The sequence below is a fragment of the Lepidochelys olivacea genome, assembly GCF_965140295.1.
Source record: "Lepidochelys olivacea isolate rLepOli2 genome assembly, chromosome: 2".
Lineage (NCBI taxonomy): Eukaryota > Metazoa > Chordata > Testudines > Cheloniidae > Lepidochelys > Lepidochelys olivacea.
In genome coordinates this window covers 68995013-69018944 of record NC_140412.1, presented here as the reverse complement: position 1 = coordinate 69018944, position 23932 = coordinate 68995013, and the positions used below count along the sequence as shown (strand labels likewise).

General features: G+C 41.3%; 1 protein-coding gene across 2 annotated transcripts in view; it reads left to right on the top strand.

Moving 5' to 3' along the window:
* The first annotated feature begins 1286 nt into the window (after window positions 1-1286).
* Window positions 1287-23932, top strand: part of LYN (LYN proto-oncogene, Src family tyrosine kinase) — a 94604-nt gene continuing 71958 nt past the window's right edge. For both annotated transcript variants that reach the window (XM_084620921.1, XM_084620920.1), the window contains exon 1: window positions 1287-1626. The gene's annotated coding sequence lies outside the window, so the exon portion shown is untranslated. The remainder of the gene's footprint in view (window positions 1627-23932) is intronic.

The window sequence follows — 23932 nt, the reverse complement described above, 5'->3', positions numbered from 1 at the left end:
CAAGATTTGGGCCTGCTGTAGTCAATACCCCAATTTAGTGCTCTGCTTGAGAATTCAAAGTCAGAATTTCAGACCACTTTTAATATTATTTAATCTTTTGTGCTCAGAAGTTGTTTGCTCAGTAAGTAGACTTATGCCTTTCTCCACTTTTAGAGTTTGAGTTGCAGCTTCTGGATTTCTTGTCCAGACCTCCCTGCTTGGGGCTTGATGGTCTCTAGGGGCTGATTCCACATCAGAGCAGTCTTCTAGTGAATCCTAATTAAAAACTGGTAATTGTACCTTTGGGTTCCTTTCCAAGCCTGTTTCCTGTACATTTTAGAAATTGCCATGTTTAAATGTTTGGCAGGGTTGATGGTGGATTTCTAGTGCCCATCATCAGAGTCCTCTACCTTACTGCGACATGTGACCTCCCTCTCAGATCTTTCAATATATTTTTAATTTCTTATTAATAAATAAGAGTCTATTATGGGAGCAGGAGTTTCTCCTCATGCCGATGAAGAAAACAGATTAGGTCTCTGACCAGTATTGGACATAACAAGCAGAATCATGGTCAAAACAGAAATGTTTCCATCCTATTACCCGCCATAGCCACCGCTTACATTTTCCCCTTCAGATTCATAAGACGTTGGAGCAGGGATTGCCATTTACTATATGTTTGTACAGCACCTAGAACAATGTGGTCCTGGTTAGTCTCTAGCTATTACTGCAATATTCTTGTTTAATAGTGTTAACAGTAACGCTCTGCTCAGTCATACCTCACAAGTTTCCCTGGCTCAGAAGGGACAGTCATTACACTTAGTAAAATATTTAACTTGCATTCCTTCTAAACTCTCCCAGACTCCTTATGTGCTCCGGGGGAGCTAAAATAGTTTATTATCCACCAGGTGAGAAAGGGAATAGGAGAAACTGCTTGGACTTTCCTTACTGCCCCCTCCCCCCAGGTGTGTGCCGCCTCCCCTCATTGAATAGTAGAAAGAGGGAGGGAGGAAAATAGATGGTTGTGACGGTCTCTAAGAGCAGAGTACGCCCTCCTCCTCCCATTAGCCAGAGGAAGGGAGGGTTGAGGGCTGCTCTAGTTAAAATGAAACCAGCCAACAGTAATGATCTTCCTCCTCCTGAAATCCCATTCTCATCTATCTCATCTGCTGGTGGAAATCTCTCTGGGGATCTTGTTTGTGTCTCTACTTCAGCCCCTCCTATGAAACCCTCCCCCATTGTTTTGATTTATTAATCAAAAGCTGAACAATACTTTTTATTTTTATTAAAAATTCTCCCTCCTCTCCCCCCCCCCACCCATATCCTTTACTGATTATTTATGCAAATCTCCTAATACCAGGAAGTAAACTGAAAACTCTCAGCCAACCCACTGAAACCAACCGAAGTTCCTTTTCTGCAGTGCACAGGGGTGGCCTCAGGCAGACTATAGGCTTGGCTGCTCTGGAGTCTCTCTTTCTGTCCCAGCTGCAAAATCCTGTGGTCTTCAAAAAAATCAACGGGTAGCTTTTCCTCTTCCCGAGGATAATCCGCTAATTTAATTCTGAACTACACCCTGGCTCCTACCCCAACTCTGTGGCTGAAGTAACTGTGGAGTTTACTTGCTGCTTCCAAAGTTTCACGCTCAGGGAAGTAAGTGTCTTTCTTTTGTCTCCTAATTTGGAAGTGGCTACTGTGTCCAGCGGTAATTTCTGTGATCCTTTCAGAGCAGTGGGAAATGTAGGGAACAGCCCTGCGCTGGCAGGGTACGGCTTAATAAGACTTCCTCTTTAATTCATACAAATCGTGGGCTTCCGACATTCCTAGAGTTTGTCGGAGGGAACCAGTGCTTCTCTCTGGTGATTCTTGGGACCTTTTTGGCAGCTGTCCCTGTTGCTTTGGTAACAGTTTTTTCCCACCTGGATTTACCTTGCGGGTCAGCGGGAATAGACACTCTATAATAGACATTTGTCTGTTGCATAAATAGCTTGTCGCAGGAGGCTGGGTTTTAGTTACGTTGTTAGCTCTCCTATAACATGCTGTCTTTAATTACATTGGAATTTTTGAGATTTAACCTCCCCTACTGGTATACTAATCATTTTAGGGAAAGCTAGTCTATAAATACATGTTGACATCTTCCTCTGGTCTCCCTTGCCCCTAAAAATGAAAAGAGAAAAGCCAAAATTTTCAGGCAGGAGAAAGAAGGGGCTGGTTGAGTGCATTCTAGAATTATTATTGAATTAGCTAAAGGGTGATTGATTTGTCCGGTCATGGAACCTGATCTCTCTAATTAACTGAAGTGAACAAGAAATATTAAGGTTTCAGAGTAGCAGCGGTGTTAGTCTGTATCTGCAAACTCACTAAAGGTTATGCTCAAATAAATTTGTTAGTCTCTAAGGTGCCACAAGTACTCCTTTTCTTTTTGAAGAAATATTAAATGAACCTTGTGTTAAGGATATAGCCAGTTCAAAAGAGGAAGTGTGACACTAATGGGCAGCTTGTGTTTCTGCCCCTTCAGTGAACAGTTCTTTGAACCTCAGATACAATTTATAGTACATTAGTTAAAAGGAAGCGAGAGTTCTTTTCAGCCTGGTTAGCTTTTCCTTTAGCCCAAGGGAAGGTGTGTAGCTGCAGTCTAAGCTTTCCTGTATGGTTCAGCTCTTAAGGAAATACAGCAATTTATTTGAGAAGACTTTAGAAAGGGATTACATTTGATGGTTTGTTATGATCTTCAAGGCTATATTGATTATTCAGCCAATCTTGATTATTCCTAATTAAAAACAAACAAAAAAGCAGGAATGCCAGAAAGAATGTAGCATTACACAATGCATTTTTTCTTAGTCACTGTCACAAGCTAAGACAATAGACTTGATTTAACTAAGAGAGAAAATATGGCCTCTGGATATTCTGTGTTTAAACTCTGGATTTTAAACCTACGAGTGTATAGTAATTTCTGGAGCATCTTCAAATTAAAACTGCTTCCTCTTAGCTAGATATTAAAGTGTGCTCCTGCTTTGAAAAAAAATGAAAATGGTATTGTGATGTTCCATGTGTAGTGTCTCTCACTGGTTTCCAGTCCAAGTCTGCTCAGTTTCTAAAGTGTAAAAGGTTGGTTTTTTTTTTTAAACTGCCATACCTGCAAATTCTGTCTAGAATCTGAAAGTCCAGTTGGTTCCTTCTCAGTCAAACATCCTCAATATTCTGCTGTTAGAATTTAGTTGACAGTCCCTGTTTTTTCTCAAGCAAGAATAAAATTCAGCTCAGTAGTCAAAATTAGTTTGTCATTAAAGTAAGCAGATATAACTCTGAATACACACAGGGAACAAAAAAGTTGAAGTAGAAGTTGCCATATTTACTTTCATTTTTCACAATGGAAGAGCACTTTAGTTTTTGGCTGAAAAAAAAAAAATCTAAACAAACACTCTTCTCTCCCACACTCCCTGCAAATCCACCATCCCACCCACGCACCCACCACAAATTGAGGGGGAACTTTTTACCCTTGTACAGTATGATTCCTGCACGACCCCTGGAATGCCTGAACACTGGCTGCAAATGGTTGTAATGTAATATCTGGTGGTAGATAAATTGTGGAACACTTGCCAAATGATTATAAAAAAATCTGCTATATAGAACTGTTTTAACAAAATAAAGATTAAATTGTGTTGGGGAGCCTAGTTTTCAAGAAGGGTTAATCAAATTGCTTTAATGTGAATCTTTCCTGTTCTAGTACTGGATGCAGAGCAGATGTGATGGTTTTATAAGTTTTTAATAAAGTGAGGACTTCACGTCTTTATAATAAATAGTGACAACATTACAACAATAGATTGGAAGAGCCAAATAATTTTTTCAGTAAAAGTAGAAACAGGATGAAAGTCTCACTGATGAGTGGGTTTTAGCCCACAAAAGCTTATGCTCAGATAAATTTGTTAGTCTCTAAGGTGCCACAAGTACTCCTCGTTCTTTTCCTTGATAATGCTATCTAACATGAGTGTACAGAATCACAGGAGACAATTAAAATTCATGGATTCTGCAGCCAATAGGTTTCACATTCTGTTGACCTATTTCAAGATTAATATCTTGTATCCAGTGCCAGCTTTGTAAGTTACATAATAGTTAGAAAGTTTTCTTGATTTAATAGGATAAAGATTTCTTTCATCAAGAAACTGTTGAGATAATGTCTTACTGCAATGATGATGTATAACAAGCATTTTAGCAACTACTGTAATTTGGTAGATGTGAAGTGGTTCTGCTTTTCCTGTGTATTCCTCTAGGTAAGCAGACTTTTTGTTGTAAAGGTGCCCAAAGAATTGCAGAAAGGCCTTTTTAACAATATTTTGGTCAGTAAAATCATTCAATGACTGTTTCTGTTGATAGCGCTTTTGACTACAATGATACATCACCTGCTAATACTAGGCATTTTATACTCTATTAGCATTCCTGTTTTCAGGTCTGCTTCACCTTGTCTAAACTATTGGATGGATTTTCTACACATCTACAAATCTTTGTGCATTTATTAATTTATTGCCTCCCCACTCTCTCTCTCTCTCTCTCTCTCTCTAGAAATGAGGCACTGTGTTCTGTGACTCTATCAGCTCTCATAAGCTTAACAGCAGCATGCTTGATCAGTTTTTGTAAGGGAAACTTCATAGCCTACCCAGGTCCTTCAGAAAGTGATATGGATATTTCAGTTGAGAGATTTGTCCCTGAATCAGAACTTAATTGATGACCCAAGATTGAATTAGAGGATGCTGAAGGTCCCATCTCTTGAATGACACAAAACTAAGGTCCTCCTGGCCACCTGTGGCCATTAAAGATTACATAGCACAATTCTCAAGACAAGAGGCATTGCACTTGGTGTCCTGGCTAAAGTGCAACTTGGGTAGTAGCATCCTATGTAAAGTTACCCTTAGTTTTATTAGATAATGTATTCTTCATGTCTTTTCACATGGCAATGCTGCACTAGGGTTGTGGGGAGTTAAACAGCTAATCCCAGAAGTAATTCCATTTTTCTGGTAGAAAAGAAGTGTGTGTTTCCGTACTTCATTTTGAGTATTTAAGTGTTTTGATTTTTAGGCTGAGACGGTACTCACTTCAGGCCAGATTGTTGGATCATATTAAAGAAGTTCTGTATTAAAATCACAAATGAGTTTGATTCCCCATAGTTTAAATTCCAGGGTATTACTAATTAAGAGGTCTCTTGGTTTTTGGTACTGTTTCTTTCCCTCTATGTGTTAAACTTGCAAGCTGCTAATTGTGTTAGTACATTCTAAGACAGAGTCTGTTCTCAAAGCAATTCTTTGTAATAACAACTACTCACACAGAGAGAGACTCAAAACAATACTCTGTAACAACAAAAACAGCACCCAGAGACTCCCCGCCTTTTTGTTGTAGTCATCTTGCTTTGTTAACAATTGTGATTAAAATAGAGATAGAGGATGTATGTGGATGGATGCTTGGTGTGGATAATAACTGAATGATCAGGGAGGTGCCAGCCGAAGAATCCAGTGTCCATCGGCTGAAGAAGGCGTCAAGTGGAAATAACCAGAGGACCCCTGGAGGGCAGATTGGAATCCACCCAACAGCCTCAAGGATGGGAGAACCAAAGAACAAGATAACATCTAGCAGCATGGAGGCGTCAGGAATGTGCTATGTGCTGACTGATTCAGCAACAGCATGATGAAGCAATTCCCATAGACTGGCATAGGAAGAAATTCCTATAAAAATGGACTCTAGAAAGTGAGAACTTTGGGGTCTGATTCTGTAAACCAACTTCCAGGAGCATCAGATGAGCATCTGACAAAGCCCTGCTCCCTCCTCACGTCCAGGCCACCTGGCCAGTGGCTTGGCATGAGCAACTCTAAGGCTGGTAACTATGATAACAACCTTGCAGAACCTGTGTGTGTATGAATGAATGAATGAATGTGTGAATAAATATGAGATTGAATGGAATGTTATAGCTATAACTAACTGTTTACTATGATTCTTTCTGTATTCACAATAAATGTGGTATTTTGCCTTTTTCCCTTTAATAAGATCCTGCTGGTTTTTGTTTTTATTGGTATAACATTTTGGTGGAGAATTGCGAAAGGGGGAATATTGGTAAAAACCCTCAGTTATTGTAAATATTGGTGTGCACACCGCCAGCTCTATTGAGCTAGGCATTTCTGTTAGGTTAACCAGACCTGCTGGCCTCCAGGAAGGTAGCAGGGGAAAAGCGCATAGATTAAGCTATGATTTCAGAATCTAGGCTGTGTCACTTGCTAAGTAATACCAGGAGTGACAAAGAGATTGAAATATCCATGTTAAGATGTTTAAAAGAAAACAGGGTAAGCCAGTACCAGAGGGAGGAATGGAGTGAGAAGGAACTCCAACCTCACCTTTTGTTAAAGAAATTACACCTTTTAAACAAATCCTTCAAAAATTTGGGCACAGTCCTTGGACTAAACAAGCCATAGCTGATGCCTGCACAATTTCGGACCTAGAGGGTAGATTGGCTCAGTATATCCTCATATACAAACCTTCTAGAGCTGCCAAAAGAGAGCAGCAATTTGGTTGTTGTGGAAGGCATGTAAGGATTCTTACCTCCGCTTGTCTTCATGTAAAGAGGAAAAGGCACAAACAGAAAAGGGAGTAGACAATTGGAAGATGCTGGCTACAAATACCCAAAGTCCGCTGCAAATAGTGAAAGAGGCACTCCAGGAATACAAAAAGAGTGAAAAAGTTAACTCTGCAGAGGCTGGAGGGACGCAGGTAAAGGGGGAGAAGGTCCTATGTACGGCACCCCTAGGCATAATTACAAAGAGAGAAGAGAGTAAAAAAAAAAAAAGTTAACTCTGCAGAGGCTGGAGGGAATTAAGCAGTTAAACTTCGTGAAAATGTTAAAAAGGAAAAGTGTTAGAGCATTCTTGGTTTCTTTGCAACCATTCTGAAGGAAAAATGGGCCCTTTTCCAAAGAAATACCTGTAAATTAGCCAGGCAAAAATAAACTATCTGATTAAAATCATTTGACTGGACAATTTAGTAAATTTGCTAAAAGAACATAAGAGGGTTCTATTGGAACTTAACTGCCTCAAATATATAAAGGGAATGTAAGATGTAAAAAACAGAGCAGTGTGGAAGGGATGTTAAGGAAAAGAAAATGTGTATGTATCTATCTGTGTGTGTGTAAATATGTAAAGTTCTAAGGACCAATTGGTTTTGTTTTTGTTTTAAATAATGCCACTAAAAATCCATTTGACTCTTTAATTCAAAGTTGCAAAACTGACAGATCTTTTTGCTAGGCACAGGTAATTAGTGTTGTTTGGCTTTGGGATTTGGCATTTAACCATTAAAAGGTAACTCAATGCTTTACAAAATTTAAAATGTTTTTAAGTTGTGACTGCAGCAAGGCAGTCAAAATCAAGAGAATAGAAAAAAAATTCTGGATTCTTTTTGTTTGTTTGTTTTTTTGTTTGTTTTTTGTAACAAAATAGCAGATGAGAGTTGTAGTAAAAAAAAAAAATAAAAAAGACAGTGCCCCTCTGAAGCAAGAGTAGGGGTGAGGTGCACAAAACAAAAAGAAGCAATGTTAGAAACACTGAGTCTTAAAATGGCTCTGAGTAATCAGACTGTCACTTTGATAAAGGTACATGAAAACTCTAAGCAAAAAAAGAAATAGTTACACCTTATGTAAAAATTGATATGGATAATGTTATAAAAGTTAAACTATGGAAGGAATGTGCATTTGCCCCAGAACATGTGCAGGGTATATTGTAGAAGGGGCAAAAGAAATGCAAACATACCATGCTACTTAATTAAAATGCTATTAGGGCTCCAAAGGGAGCCATAATAGGTTGGGTTTTCTTTTTCAGATTGCTGTGTGTTTTGGAAGCAGAAGTTAAAAGTAATCAAAACTCTGGTGAAAGTTGATTGTCCCCCTTTTAAGATACAGTCTCTGAGCTGCTGATGGCTTTAAATCCAAAAGCAGGAAGTGTCTGTGAAAATGCAAATTATCTAAATGATAAAGGAAGGAAAGAACTAGCAGCACAAAGGAGCTGCAGATAAAGGACATACCTGGTCAGCAAACAAATTGTCGAAATAAAAGGCATGGGATAACAAGCTAATTTTAATAAATTTAGTGATAAGTACCCCTGTAACAACGTATAGTGTGTATGATTTTTGGAAAAACCGTTTAAGGTCATATGGTAATGATGCTTCTCAGCTATTACCTGTAAATAAACTTAAAGCTTATCACAGCAGGAAAAACATTATAAACTTGGTCTGCTGTATAAGAAGGAAAACTGAGGTACCCCACCTCAGGGATTTAATGACTAAACAGTGGGATAATTTCCCCATAACCCTTAAAAGATAAAAGCCATTGAAACCTGGCCTGCCTATAGAACAAAAACAGGAAAATATGGGAGCAATTCCTGTTTTGCCTGCAATCAGCAAGGGTATTTGTAAAAGAAATATTTTAAGCAATAATCTGCCACCCCAAAAGGGGTAGAAACATGTTCTTTTTGTCTTTCAGAAAATCAGGAAAAGCTGATGCCAGCTGAAGAGCAACCCAATACCATGAATCTACTGTCACAATAGAAATTGTGTTTTGAGTTCTATGTTTTGTCTTGTTGCTAGCACAGTTGTGTGTTTTTAAAAAAAAATACTAAAGACCTGCAGGTCATTAAAAATAAATTAAGCTCTCTGTCCCAGCTACAGGACAGCCTGATACAGAAACAAGTACATGCCAATGTAGACTTGGTCCAAATTGGTCTGGGTAACCTAAAAGCCCGATGGAATCTTTGGCAATGGCTTAATACTACCACATGGCTTATGCATAAAAAAAAAATTAGAAATAAGAAACTACACAGCCATAGCTATGGGATGCACTGAAATGCAGATACTTGCCCTAGCTACTTTGGAACACTAAATGTTGGTCATATTGGGAAATATTAAAGGTTTGATGCATTTGTTAAAACAAAGAAAGAGATCATTGTTTGACACTTATCAATATGAATGGATGCAATACGTTTCCAGTATTGTAAAACCAGACTTGTTAATGGGAGAAATTGTTGTCAAAATTGCACAACAACAGTCCTTGGAGGCAAAGGTATTGAAGGTTAGCCCACTCCCCATATTACACATGGGATCCTTCTGGCTACCCTGGACCTCGAGCCAGGACCTCGGGCTGGTGAGGGAGGGAAGCTATTGGACACTAGAGGTTGTACCGAATGGACTCCTCAAAAGTGGGTGTGCCTCACCTTGCCTGTTGCCCCAGAACCTTGTAGTAAAGATACATCAGTAGGATCATGTATGTGGCATGAATTGGAATCACAAACTCCAATTGCCTCACAGTACCTTCTTTTGAATAGGCTACATAGAAAGTGACACTGACAATTATAAATCTTAGTGTCAAAAGGGGGATTATGTTGGATCATATTAAAGAAGTTCTGTATTAAAATCACAAATGAGTTTGATTCCCCATAGTTTAAATTCCAGGGTATTACTAATTAAGAGGTCTCTTGGTTTTTGGTACTGTTTCTTTCCCTCTATGTGTTAAACTTGCAAGCTGCTAATTGTGTTAGTACATTCTAAGACAGAGTCTGTTCTCAAAGCAATTCTTTGTAATAACAACTACTCACACAGAGAGAGACTCAAAACAATACTCTGTAACAACAAAAACAGCACCCAGAGACTCCCCGCCTTTTTGTTGTAGTCATCTTGCTTTGTTAACAATTGTGATTAAAATAGAGATAGAGGATGTATGTGGATGGATGCTTGGTGTGGATAATAACTGAATGATCAGGGAGGTGCCAGCCGAAGAATCCAGTGTCCATCAGCTGAAGAAGGCGTCAAGTGGAAATAACCAGAGGACCCCCGGAGGGCAGATTGGAATCCACCCAACAGCCTCAAGGATGGGAGAACCAAAGAACAAGATAACATCTAGCAGCATGGAGGCGTCAGGAATGTGCTATGTGCTGACTGATTCAGCAACAGCATGATGAAGCAATTCCCATAGACTGGCATAGGAAGAAATTCCTATAAAAATGGACTCTAGAAAGTGAGAACTTTGGGGTCTGATTCTGTAAACTAACTTCCAGGAGCATCAGATGAGCATCTGACAAGGTCCTGCTCCCTCCTCATGTCCAGGCCACCTGGCCAGTGGCTTGGCATGAGCAACTCTAAGGCTGGTAACTATGATAACAACCTTGCAGAACCTGTGTGTGTGTGTGAATGAATGTGTGAATAAATATGAGATTGAATGGAATGTTATAGCTATAACTAACTGTTTACTATGATTCTTTCTGTATTCACAATAAATGTGGTATTTTGCCTTTTTCCCTTTAATAAGATCCTGCTGGTTTTTGTTTTTATTGGTATAACAAGATACCCACCTCTGGTGAGGTACTATGTGGAAGACAGCAAGCACCTTTCCCCTCTTTATGTGGCCTGTGTAAGGGCCAGACATAATTGTAGCCCCTTTGCTCCGGGAAACTCAGGGTCTGCTCCCTCTTTTTTTTTTTTTTTTTTTTCCCTATGTGAGTTCCTATGAAGCTGGGCCAGTGCAGCTGGTGGGCAGGCAAAGGGTGATGGTGGGAAGGAGGAGGGGGTGTAAACTCCACCTAATGCAAGGGTGAGACAGGATTTCTTGCAGCAGACCCTCCTGAGGTAGCATGGCTCTACGCTGCCCCCAACATGAGACCGTGCCTTGATGGTATCAATGAGCCCCAACTTTGTGTGAGATGGTGTTGCTATAAAGTAGAATAAAAAGAAAATCCATAGGGTGTGTTTTGTAGAATTCCTGCTGATGACTTGTGCTCATAGTGTAGATTCCATGAAAAAGTACTGAGCACTTGTTTGAAACATTATGCTAGAGAGATCTATTCTTCACCTCTGTTTGAGGACTTTCAGCTACCCATAACCCCAGGCCAGGTCGTGCCTTTAGATGATGATAGCCACATGGAGTGGGAAGGAAGCTCCCCAAGAATTCCTTCATGGGGCTTTTTCCTGTGTTCTTCAGTCAGGAGAAAGGAAGGTCTGGCCCCACAAATCCTGCAGATCTCACAGGATTCATGTGGAATGGGCTAGACTTCCACTTGAAGCCAAGGAATCAAGTCGTATAAATGTATTTAAGCACAACCTTAAAAAGAAACCAAAAAACACTCTGTATGAAATTGCTACTGGCCCTTTAGGCTTTTGAGTAACTAGCTGCCCTTTTGTGAAATAGTACGGATGGGGGGGGGGGGTGTGTGTGTGGTTTTTGTGTGTGTGTGCTGATCATGCTCCTGACGCCATCAGTGACTGCAAGGTTTTTCCCCACACGAGAATTTCTACCCTTCTCCAAAACATAGTTATGTATTTATGAATAGAGCTGGCAAACACCTTCCAGACAAGATAAGATCAGAAGCAGGCCACAGCCCAGTGAACTATATAAATTATTTTTAACAACATACAAGTTTTTAGATCTACCCCACTGATACAACTGTCAGTACCCATACACCATGTAGTAACCTATTAACTATTTCAAAAATGTTTTAATTTCTATCAACAAAATTCCAATGACGGCATTGAACACTCTTAGTTAAATTGTTCTTCAGAGAAGGATGGGAAATGCAGTGATCTTTTTAGTCTCATTCAAATATGCTTCCGTTAAATTTGATGTCTAAAGCTGCAATTTCCTGTGGGGAGTCTGTCTCAACAATCCTCAGCACCTTTCCTTAAGATTACTATCCTGGCATAAATATAGAGGAAGAATCAGTTTTGTGTGGTGTTTGTATGATAGATATGAGAGCTGCTTGGTCTGATATTCGTAATGAACCTCTATTTAATGTCCAGGCCTAAAGAACTACTCATAGGGCTCAGGATGCTAGATACATTACAGTGGGAAATATCCTCTACCCTGGAGGATAGAGATGACATTTTGACAGAAGCACTTGGTGGGGAGAGATGTTGTTATGAGAGTACAGCCAAATTCAATGTTCGGGGGAGGAGGAGGAGAACAGCACTATTTGAAATGAAGACCTTCAACCTATGTATCCTATATGTTAGGACTGTATTGTCTGTCTTATTTAGACTGCAAGCACCTGGGGTAACTATAATGTATTCCTTTGTACAGCACTGAGTACCTCATCGTAACCGGTTGTTAAAGGGTTGGGCAAACTCTGGCCCGCAGGACCATCCTGTCCAGCCCGCCTGAGCTCCCGTTTGGGGAGGCTCCCCTTGAGAATCCCTTTTTACTAACCCGGTGGCGCTCCGGGTCTTCGGCGGCACTTCGGCAGCGGGTCCTTTACTCGCTCCGGGTCTTCGGTGGCACTTTGGCGGCGGGTCCCTCAGTGCCGCTGAAGACCCGGAGCGAGTGAAGGAACCGGTTCTTGAGATTTTGGCAGCTCATCACTGGACATAATGTAAGGTCAACACTGCTCTTCCTGTCTAAGCTGTGGGTGATATACTAAAAAACTCTCACCTACTTTGCTCAGTTACATCTTAAAGTTCTATTTTTCTTTTATACGTTCTTTTGATTGAGCCTATTGTCTCAGTGACAATAACAATTGGATTTTTTAGTTCTTCTGAAGAACACCAGTTACAATATAGACATGTGAAATATTGAGCTGAACCATGCTACAGTACATACTAGGAATTAGTGTGCATGGTACATTTGCACTCCGAGCTTGGCATTTTCTGTAATTTTTGTTTACATTATTCACATCAGTTTATTTACAATTCAGACTTGATATACGTATAAAGGGGACTGATTATATCTTGAAAATGTGTTTTCCATCTTCTTTATTGTTTGTGGAAAGCAAACAATTCTTTATTGTAGTGGAAAGCAATTCAGGGCCTTCAGCAAATGTACATATTGGCACAGCAACCCTATTGTTCATATGTTCTGGTGTGTGGGGTTTTCATTGTGTACTTTTATTGCTTTTTACGTCTTATTCATTGTTTGGTACAGGCACACCCATGTAGACCTGTTTGATCAATAGACTTTTGACCATGCTTCATATGTTAAAGACTTTTGTATTAGACAAATGCTGGAACAATATGGTTCTGCAGAAGATAATGTAGAAATATAGTCTTTTCCCCTTCATATACTGTCGTATGTGACTGCATTATGGCCTTCCAACAAAATAAATACTAAGGAGCAACAAGCGCCATTCCTATAGATATGTGTATCATTAATTTATAATGGTGAAATTTGTAAATCCACAGATCTGTATTACTGCTGCTTTTGACTCCAATTGTTTACCAATTGATCTTGGTATAGAAAATATTCAAGCATAAGTCTTCCAGTGGTATAAAATTGAATGGGAAAAGATGACAATAAAACTAATATATCTAGCACATTTATCTGATGTGGAAATTCTCAAACCATACCATCTGCAGGACCTGGAGAATCATGGAGATTATGCCCTTAAGGTCCAAATGGAAGGGACTGTACTAGGCTGGAGCAGCCCCTGCAGCTTAGCAGACTGGGAGTGGCCTGGCCAGCCCTTTTGGGTAATAGGTTGAGTGCTTTTGTGTAACAAAGATTCATGTATGAGAGGAAAGGAGATGGAGAATATAGTTTAAGAGGATTGCCGGGATCTGAGTCTTTGTCACTGAGGAAGTGAAAATTCCTTTGGTAAATACTCAGGAAGGGAGAGAGGAGAAAGAGGAAGTTCGTCATTTGGATGCTTGGGGCTCAGCTGTTTCAATACAAATTGCAAAAATGATTTGAATCTGCAGACAGCATGGTAACACCACATGCAAATGAAATTCAAAATAGGCTTTTGAAACTGCAAAATACCAAGTAACTTCTAAACTCTAGGCAGAGGCTAGACAGACGTTCTTATAGCGCTGGAGGGGTATTTTGTTGCCCCCTTTGCTTCTCAGTGCATCCCCTGCTCTTTATGCTTTGTTTTTGTTCTCATTCTGTGCTCTCCATCTTCTTTTTCCTCATTCTGATCTTGCAAGCAGTGTGGCAGCTCTTCTTCTCTCTGTCATATCCGTTCCCCCGCATTGCCTGAAAAATATGATCGAAGCAGGGAGACAAGCACCGATCTGGGAAGCATTAGCATACGTTAAGCAGAAAGGGGAACCCATCTATTCTTGGTGCTTGGCAGTCCACTCTGACTAGTTTTCAGCACAGTGGCTGAAGGAGAGGGGTTGACTGGCAGTGTGCGGCATTCCCATGCTGCTGGCAGGGCCGGGGGAAGCAGTGATCAGCAGTGTTATCACTAAGGCTGATGAAATGCATTTGCCTTGCTGTAGAACTTGTGACAGAAGCGATGTGCTGTAGTGGAACTCTCTATCCTCTCTGCCATGGTACCTATCAATACTGCTTGCTGAGCATCCTTAATGCTGTGCCGCTTTGAGTTTTTATTAGTTGATTTGATTTTTTTTTCTTGAAAAACTACAACACCCTTTTGCTTTTACCCAGCTGTAGCAGTAACCTCATTCTGCTGTCTCTCTGGGTGTTTTTTATTTTTAAGCTCTTTCCCCATTCCGGGTCTATTGTTTTTCTTTCCCATCTGACTTGATCCTTTATCCTCTTAGGGCCTGTCTACAGTACAGGTTTCAGAGTAACAGCCTTGTTAGTCTGTATTCGCAAAAAGAAAAGGAGTACTTGTGGCACCTTAGAGACTAACCAATTTATTTGAGCATGAGCTTTCGTGAGCTACAGCTCACTTCATCGGATGCATACCGTGGAAACTGCAGCAGACATTATATACACACAGAGATCATGAAACAATACCTCCTCCCACCCCACTGTCCTGCTGGTAATAGCTTATCTAAAGTGATCATCAAGTTGGGCCATTTCCAGCACAAATCCAGGTTTTCTCACCCTCCACCCCCCCCACACACACAAACTCACTCTCCTGCTGGTAATAGCTCATCCAAAGTGACCACTCTCCCTACAATGTGCATGATAATCAAGGTGGGCCATTTTGATTATCATGCACATTGTAGGGACAGTGGTCACTTTGGATGAGCTATTACCAGCAGGATAGTGAGTTTGTGTGTGTGTGGTTTTGTGAGGGGGTGAGAGAACCTGGATTTGTGCAGGAAATGGCCCACCTTGATTATCATGCACATTGTGAAGAGAGTTGTCACTTTGGATGGGCTATTACCAGCAGGAGAGTGAGTTTGTGTGTGGGGGGGTGGAGGGTGAGAAAACCTGGATTTGTGCTGGAAATGGCCCAACTTGATGATCACTTTAGATAAGCTATTACCAGCAGGACAGTGGGGTGGGAGGAGGTATTGTTTCATGATCTCTGTGTGTATATAATGTCTGCTGCAGTTTCCACGGTATGCATCCGATGAAGTGAGCTGTAGCTCACGAAAGCTCATGCTCAAATAAATTGGTTAGTCTCTAAGGTGCCACAAGTACTCCTTTTCTTTCTACAGTACAGGTAACTCATCTGACACAGTTACAAGAGCTCTTGATTTATACCCCACGCTTCAGCTTTCCCCCCCCAAAAAAACCTTATCGACCATGTTTGTAGATTAACGCATCTACCATACTGCCTTATTCTATGTGTATCACACCTGTGCAGCTATTCCAAAGTGCCTCAGAAGGAGCTAGGGGGCCTGAAGGATGTTTCATCTTGTGTAACCCTGCACTCTAAGACAGCCCAAGGAGAAAGGGGGACCAAGCAAACCAGTGACACAGCCGTGATAAAGAGGTCCTAGTGACGCTGCAAGCAGTCTGTGCACTGAACCTGTTAGAGAAAGGTAGCTATGTGCCATTCTAGCCACTAGCAAGGGCAAAACACTTTCAACAGGGTATTAACTATGTTGTGTGTAGGCACAAGCTATCTTTGGAGCCAACCGTAGCCTGGACTATTTATAAATTGTTAAAAACTGTGTGCAGACAGACAAGGCTTTGTCCAATGTCCGCTGCCTCTCCTATTTCCCTCCTATTGCTTCCCCCTTCAGGAGTCGCTCTGGTAAGTTTTGCTTCACTTGTTCACAGTAGATTCTGTCCTCTGGGCAAAGTGAAACTTACCAAAGCTGGTAATTGGACTGTGAAGTCAGCTGCTGTTTTACAGAGCCAGCACCCTGAGAAGCTGTTACTGGGAAGGGGAAAGAGAGGAAGAGCAGCAACAAGCCGAAAAAGCACTGACATGTGAGGGAGCTGGAGAAAGGTGTCTTCTATGAGAGGTTTCTGCTTCAGTGGGGGAGGTTAGCATATCTGGCTGCATTATTCATTATTTTTATTACCAGAGTGCCTCGGAGACATGGTGGTGGGGGGCCAGAACCCCATTGTGCTAGGCACTGTACAAACACAGAACAAATAGGTGCAAAACTAAGCATAACTGAATTAAGCAATAAAATTTGAAATAAACATTAGACTTTTCTGTGACAATAATGACGTGGGCTGTATTTGACAATGTACAGCAGAGTTTTCAAATAAACTGGAGAAATGTGTAACTTTATTTTCACTTTAAATTGACCTGATTTTTTTAAAAAACATTATTTTTTTTGAATGCAAGTTTTAATGTTCTAAAACCAGACTGAATTATAAAAGTTATTCTAATGGAAGTCCACCCGACCCTTCACTGCTCGGTGATAATGTATAAGTTACTGGAAAGCATGCAGGGCAAACTCTTGCTCTGTGTTGCTTAAAATCTTGCTCTAAATTGCTAGGGGCACTGAGTGGAGTAAATGGGCAGAAGGAGTCTCTTCTGCCCCAATGGCACCTGCACATAAACAGGGAAAGCTTTCAGGTGAGTGCTCACCATAGCCTTGTTATGCCCCTACTAGCGCTCCGCAGTTCTGTCACATAACAAAAAGAAAAGGAGGACTTGTGGCACCTTAGAGACTAACCAATTTATTTGAGCATAAGCTTTCGTGAGCGACAGCTCACTTCATCGGATGCAAGCTCATGCTCAAATAAATTGGTTAGTCTCTAAGATACCACGAGTACTCCTTTTCTTTTTGCGAATACAGACTAACACGGCTGCTACTCTGAAACCTGTCTCATAACAGAATCCTAGAAGGAGCCACTTTCTTCTAACATTGAATATGGAATGTTTTTAATAATAATGAAATTGGTATTATTCCTATCACTAGTCTGTCTCTCTGCTTCTGCCTAGAAACTTCCCCAGTCCTGCCTAGCTTCTTGGTACAGATTTAAAGAAACAGTAGATATAGGCCTGGCCTACACTTAAAAGTTAGGTTGACCTCACTGTGGTGCTCAGTGATATTTAAATATCACATCTCTGAGCGCCATAGCTTCGCTGACCTAACTCCCAGTGTACATATGGTTAGCCAATAGAAGAATTCTTTCATTGTCTGCTCAGAGAGGTTACCTACAGGGATGGAAAAACTCCTTCCATTGCTTTAGGAAGCATCTATGCTACAGAGCAGCATGGTGCCAGAGCTATGTCACTGCAGTGCCGGTAATTTGGATACGGCCATATTCTCAAAGAGGCATGTTCGGCTTGCTTGGAGGCATGATCAGGTCACAAACCTACTTTGCAGGTCCCTGGCCTTCTTAATAGTTAGCTCATTGGAGATGCTACAAAACTACCTTTAAACAAAATAAATAATATAAACAAATGTTAACAGTCTCAAAATATTTTTATCACCCCCCCAAAAAATCAAAAAACTTAACCCATGCATTTTTTCCTAAAGTTTTACTCCTTAACCTTTTGATTAGTTGTTTTTGTGGAAGAACAAAACAGTTTCCAGTAACTCTATTAGTAACAGCTTTCAGCTGGCCTTCCATTTCAGAACTTACTATTTACAAAGTATTTAATGCATAGGGACAGTGTCAAAGTTGATTCAGAAACTAAATCTATTTGTATCAGAAAACTTTTAATGAAAATCCTACAAAATATTTAGTCATTTTCTAGCATGTCTGGAAAGAAAAAGTCCTTTCTTTTGCACTTAGTTGTCAAAGCAAAAGTAGTAGTGAAGTACTGTACCTCCCGTGCTATTGTACAGACAGGCCTTTGCTCCTTCAAACACAGCCAATGTCAACCCTCTGAATGTCTGAAAAAGACCAGTCGTGTCAAATTCATTTGGAGGAGAGGGTTAGATTCCATGTTTAATAATTATCTGTGGGCAGCAATATAAACTCAGGATTTCTGTCACTGCCCTGGTAAAGCTCCACCGGCTGGACACTCACTAAGCTACTGTGTTTAGGTCCCACCACGTGGTGCCCTCTTAAGCTTTCCCTGGTTTAAATAGGATCCATCATTCTCTTTCTTTGGCCTTGCTGGTATCTTCCTGAGCACAGATTCTTTTTGACTGTCTGTAAACTGTTCATGGAAGTGGGATCTCACAGTCCAACTGCCCACGTCCCCAAAAGCACTGAAGTTTGAAGTTTTTTAATATAGAATCTTAGCAGGGTTGCCAACTTTCTGATTGCAGAAAACTGAACACCCTGGCCCCACCGTCTGCCCCACCCCTTCTCTGAGGCCCCACCCCACTCACTCCATCCCACCTCCCTCTGTTGCTCCCTCTCTCCCACCTTTGCTCACTCGCTCATTTTCATCAGGCTGGGGCAGGGGTTTCCGGTGCGGGAGGGGTGAAGGCTCTGGTGTGGGATGCAGGAGGGAGTTCCGGGCTGGGGAGTGGCGTGCGGGAGGGGGTGCAGGCTCCGGGGTGGGGCCAGGGTCTGGGCAGTGGGGGAAGGGTTCAGTGTGCGGGAGAGGGCTTTGGGCTGGGGCATGAGGTTGAGGTGTGTGGGGGTGTAGGCTCTGGGAGGGAGTTTGGGGTGGTAGGGAACTCAGGGCTGGGGCAGGAGGTTGGGGTGCTCGCTCTGGGCTGAGCTTACCTCAGGCGGCTCCCAGGAAGTGGCAACATGTCCCTCTGGCTCCTAGGCGAAGGGGTGGCCAAGAGCTCTGCGTGCTGCCCCTGTGTGCACGTGCCACCCCCGCAGCTCCCATTGGCTGCCGTGCTCGGGGAAGGTCTTGCGTCATGGGCAGGGGCAGTGTAGGAGCCCTCCGGTCACCTCTGTGCCTACGAGTCAGAGAGACGTGCCAGCCGCTTCTAGGAGCTGACGACTGCAGCCAACCGCACCCTTTCCTAAAGCCGAAAATTGTGACTGCTCTTGTTTATGGCTTACCTTTTCAGAGACATGTGATAGTTGAAGCACATAACTCTCAGACTTTTGTAAAGATTTCTAACACAATTACTCTTTACTATAGATAGCCCAAGAGATATACAGATCTAGACAAAACAGTAAAACACCTATGTGCCTTTCCTTGTTTGAGTTTCCTTACTACTCTTGCATGTTCTTTGGTCAGAGTCCTCTATGGCAGTGCTTCTCAAGCTATCTGATGTGGCGGACCGGCAATTTTTTTTTTCCAATGTGCGCGCAGACCGGCAGCTGATGGCTCATGGACCGGCACTGGTCTGCAGACCACCACTTTGAGTAGCACTGCTCTAGGGTGTCCAGGATCATTTTTCCTGCACATGGCCTCTCCTCCAAATCATGGAGTATGTGTGTCTGTCTCTCCGCACTCCTCCTCCCTCCCCTGCCCCGGGCAGCCAGCTTTTTTCTTCCTTGGTCCTGCAATCAAAAATGACCCCTCTGCTACAAAAGCATGCACCTTTTGTTGTTCTTCCCTGCCCAAAGCCTCCTGTGTCTTTTTAAACCAGCATTGTCACCTCTCTCCCTTTTGTTCCACTGTTAGGTATTTTTCACTCTCCACTCACCACTTTCTGCAGATAAACTTGGTTTTCCAGCTCAGGCACCCTTCTTAGCATATCCATTGTTTGGGCAGTGCCTAATTGTTAAGGTTAATGTCTTCTTTTGTTTGTTCTGTATCTTCTTCCAGATAGGGTGAGCGATATGTGTTAAGGGACCTTATTAGCTTATAACTGACTACATACTGAGGCAGTTAATGACAGAGCGATTTCATAAAATTAAAATTAATGAATTATATGTAGACAGAGTCCTCAAATTGTCATATTTCCTACTCTCTACTCTATATTGGATCGCTCACTGGGGCCAATATGAAGTTTGTACAGAGACTAAATACTGCATCCGATGAAGTGAACTGTAGCTCACAAAACCTTATGCTCAAATACATATGTTAGTTGCTAAGGTGCCACAAGTACTCCTTTTCTTTTTGCGGATACAGACTAACACGACTGCTACTCTGAAACCTGCCTTTACATAGTAACTAAACTTTTATTTATTATTTGTTTGGTACCTTATTGTCACACTCGGTAAGAAATTCTGCTCCCCTTTAGGTCACCACTATTTCTGCCCATTGTTTCTCCACCTTCCCCATCTTCCTTTATCTGTTTCTCTCCCTCTGTCTTGTTATGTATCTAATCTGTTCTTTCTTCTACATTTCCTTCCCAGCAGCAACCCCAATTCTGATTCTTGTGATACAGCTATAAAATTCACTCTCTTTATATACCCTTGCAATGCAAACTTGAGGATTAAGCCTGCAAACACCACGCAGCCTACTTTACTACTTAAGGCCAGGCTCCTGCAATTTGTTGTGGGTAGGCAGACTGCAACTCCCACATCAAGCCCCATCACCGTCAACGGCGCTCCATGTCCGTGGGTCATTCTGCCCAGTTGTAATGAATTGCAGGACTGGGCCGAAGACAATGGGACCATTGGTGGGAGTAAGTGATTGCAGGAATAGGCCCTTGAGCATGAAAAAGAATCAGAATCAGTACAAACTATTACAATTGCATTGAAACCAATCATCATAGCTTGTGAAAATGGAAATAAAAATATTCAAAGACTGAAAACAAGAAATGGCCAGTCACATTCAAAATCATAACAGTGGAATATTAAGGCTGATTCATATAAAATCCATCTGACATATGAGTGCTCAAGTTTCTGCAAATGGGAAAAGATTTAGCATCTTCCAATGCAAGAGAGAAACACATGTGTGACCATTAAATTGCATTCTGAATCTGGCTGGAGAGAGTTCCATGTAATTCAGAACTATATTTCAGAACCCTTTATTATAACCTAGCAAAACTTCATGTGTGTAGTTTAAGCCTTTTGCAAAAACCAAGTTTTGTGCTAGGCTGCCAGACTTGAGGCATCAACAATTTGCTGTCCTCTTAACCCACCTTTGTGGCTATGTAATAATAAAACTTGGCACTTAACATAGTTTTGCAAATATTAATCACCATAAAATACTGGAGGTACTATGTCTAGTGATTGGAACATTGGACTGAGTCACAGCTCTTGGATTTTATTCTAGCTCTGCTAATGACTCCATATGTGAACATGTACTTCACCCTTTTGTGCCTTCATTTGCCTGACTGAAAAGGGTGCAATAATACTTACTCCCCGAGGATGGCTGTGAGAGTTAGGAGTAAAACCAGCTGCCTCTTTCTTCCTTCACCACCACCATGGAAGGCTCTTGTGCAGTGGAGATGGTGTGGGAGGATTGCTGTCCGCCTGTCAGCACATCTCACCACCACCTGCCTGGGCATTGCTTTGCCAGAGAGGGTGGAGCTGGGTATGGGTGGGAGATATGCAGGCAGTGTGCACATTCATTCTTAAATCCCAACTCTTAAAGAATTTCAGGGGTTTTGTTTTAATATTTTGTCTACATCTTCCAATTCATGTAGTCCTTTGTCTCATTTGGCTACATTTGTACTGGTGGCTGAGACAACTTCTAAAAGATTGCTACAGCTTACTTAGCTGAGATAAACAAGTTATCAACCTAAGCAGGCTACTGTTTCATGCTTTCAAGGGATTATTATAAACACAGTTTAAAGTTGTGCAAAAAAAATGAGTTGTTTATAAATTAACTCCCCCAAAAAGTCATACCATAGAGCTCAATCTTCCTCCAACAGAATTCAAGGGGGGGGGGGTTGCCATTGACATCAATGGGGGTGAGTTCAGATGCCTCTAACTTGACAGCTTGCACAGTTAATCAATACTCTATGTTTTTACATTATCAGTAACAAGATGGAAATGGCATGAGATTTTTTCTCTGTGGTTGTGTAACTTGCGGGCACTAGATTCAGCACTGTCGTATTTTCAAGGACTTTTCCAGTTTCCTCCTAAAACAATTCTGATTTGCAAAATCAAAACAGAGTTCCAAGAGGAACTGCAATCTAAAATAATGGTGTTAGTTTAGTTCAAACTAGACAACTTGGGACAAAATGTTCAAACCTGAGTGTTTCTTGTTTGGGTCCTAAATCCAGATTGGGCACATAAATACAATGTCCTGAGCTTCAGAAGTGTTGAGCATGCATTGACGTCAATATAGCTGTATTGAGAAGCCATATAAAGAGGTCCACTAGAAAATGAAAGCTCCTTCCCCTTGTCTATAATAGAATTATATGTTGATTTTTTTTTCAGGTGTGATTTGTTTTTGCTTATTGAAGTGGCTGAAAGAGTTTGAGAATTTTTCATTTGCTAGATCTATCAATATGAATGTCACTTTTAGCTCTAAGTACTTTACATATTTATAAATACAGGTTTGACAAAATAGAAATAAGCCTGCAGAAAACCTTCTTGACCCCAGCATCTCTTTCATTAAGTCCACCATTAAAGACTCCATCATGGACGTTCTTCAAGGAGTTTTCCTCCTTCATGTCATCACTGGCATGTCATGATGTAGCTTGATGATGCTTCATGAGCCCCATATCCATTTTCAGATAGCTGTGGAGCACTCCTTGCAGGAAGCAAGTTCATTCCAAGAAAATAGAAATTACCCTAGGAAAGACAGGGTGGGTAACCGAACTGTCAGAGATATAGTACGCTGAAGTAAGAACAGATGGTGGATTTGCGATAGTGTCCATTAAGGATCCACCCTGATGACTAGTCAAAGAAACCATTCCCTGAGACATGTGCAGGTGCCATATTTGGTTAGACTGAAAATTTTGGGACCCACAGATACAAATTTACATACACGCTCATGAAGGGAGGAGAGGGTTCATTTTAATCATCACTTAAGGTGCAATCTGATGATGCTCCCCTGCGCATTGACTAGGCCACAGGTTCTACTAGCTTTGTCTACATAGGAGGGGTGAGTAAAATAAGTGAAGAAACTTCTTGCTTAATCCTCCCTTCCATCCATTCCTCTTGTAACAATGAGGCCAAGTTTCAAATAAATCCAGACGAAAGCTTTGTATTTGTTGGAATCAATACCAATGTTTTGCATCTTTATAAATTAGGCATTTTGCCTTGGTATAAATATTCTAGATGCACAAAGTTAAACTACATCCTGCACTGGGAGGGTATGGGTGCATGGGAGTGTGCATGCATGCATGCATGGTGGGATGGGGTAGGGGTTTCGGCGCTGTAATTCAGACAGAATACAGAACAGACTATGTGAAAGGGAAGCAGCTCAAGTTCACTTTAAGCAGGAAGTGCTTAAGTTTCCATGGAAACTGCAAGGAGCTCTGTCCATCCATGTTCCTATAGAGCAGTGGTTCTTCAACCAGGAGTATGCGTACCCCTGGGGGGTACGCAGAGGTCTTCTAGGGGGTACATCAACTCAGTTAGAAATATGCCTAGTTTTACAACAGGCTACATAAAAAGCACTAGTGAAGTCAGTACACACTAAAATTTCATACAGACAGAATGGGAAAGTAAGCAATTTTTCACTAATAGTGTGCTGTGACACATTTGTGTTTTTATGTCTGATTTTTGTAACCAAGAAGTTTTTAAGTGAGGTGAAACTCGGGGTATGCAAGACAAATCAGACTCCTGAAAGGGGTACATGGTCTGGAAAGATTGAGAACCACTGATATAGAAGAATAGTTTATTGCTACTGGTATTTCATGAAGTTCTCTCAAGTTCTACAGAATACCACAGTGTCTTAAGGCCCATAAATTGTGATTTCTGTTGCCAGTTTCTCACAATGATTTGTTTAAACATTAAAAAAAAATAAAAATTCAGGACCATCTTGTGAACCCCTTACTCCCATTGGTGAGCATTTATATGCATAAATCTCAGTGTGACTTCTTGTATGTTTAGATGTTCACCAATAGGAGTAAGGTATTTGCAATTTGTCTCTAAACTTTAACCCACTGATACAACTAGATTCCAATCTGG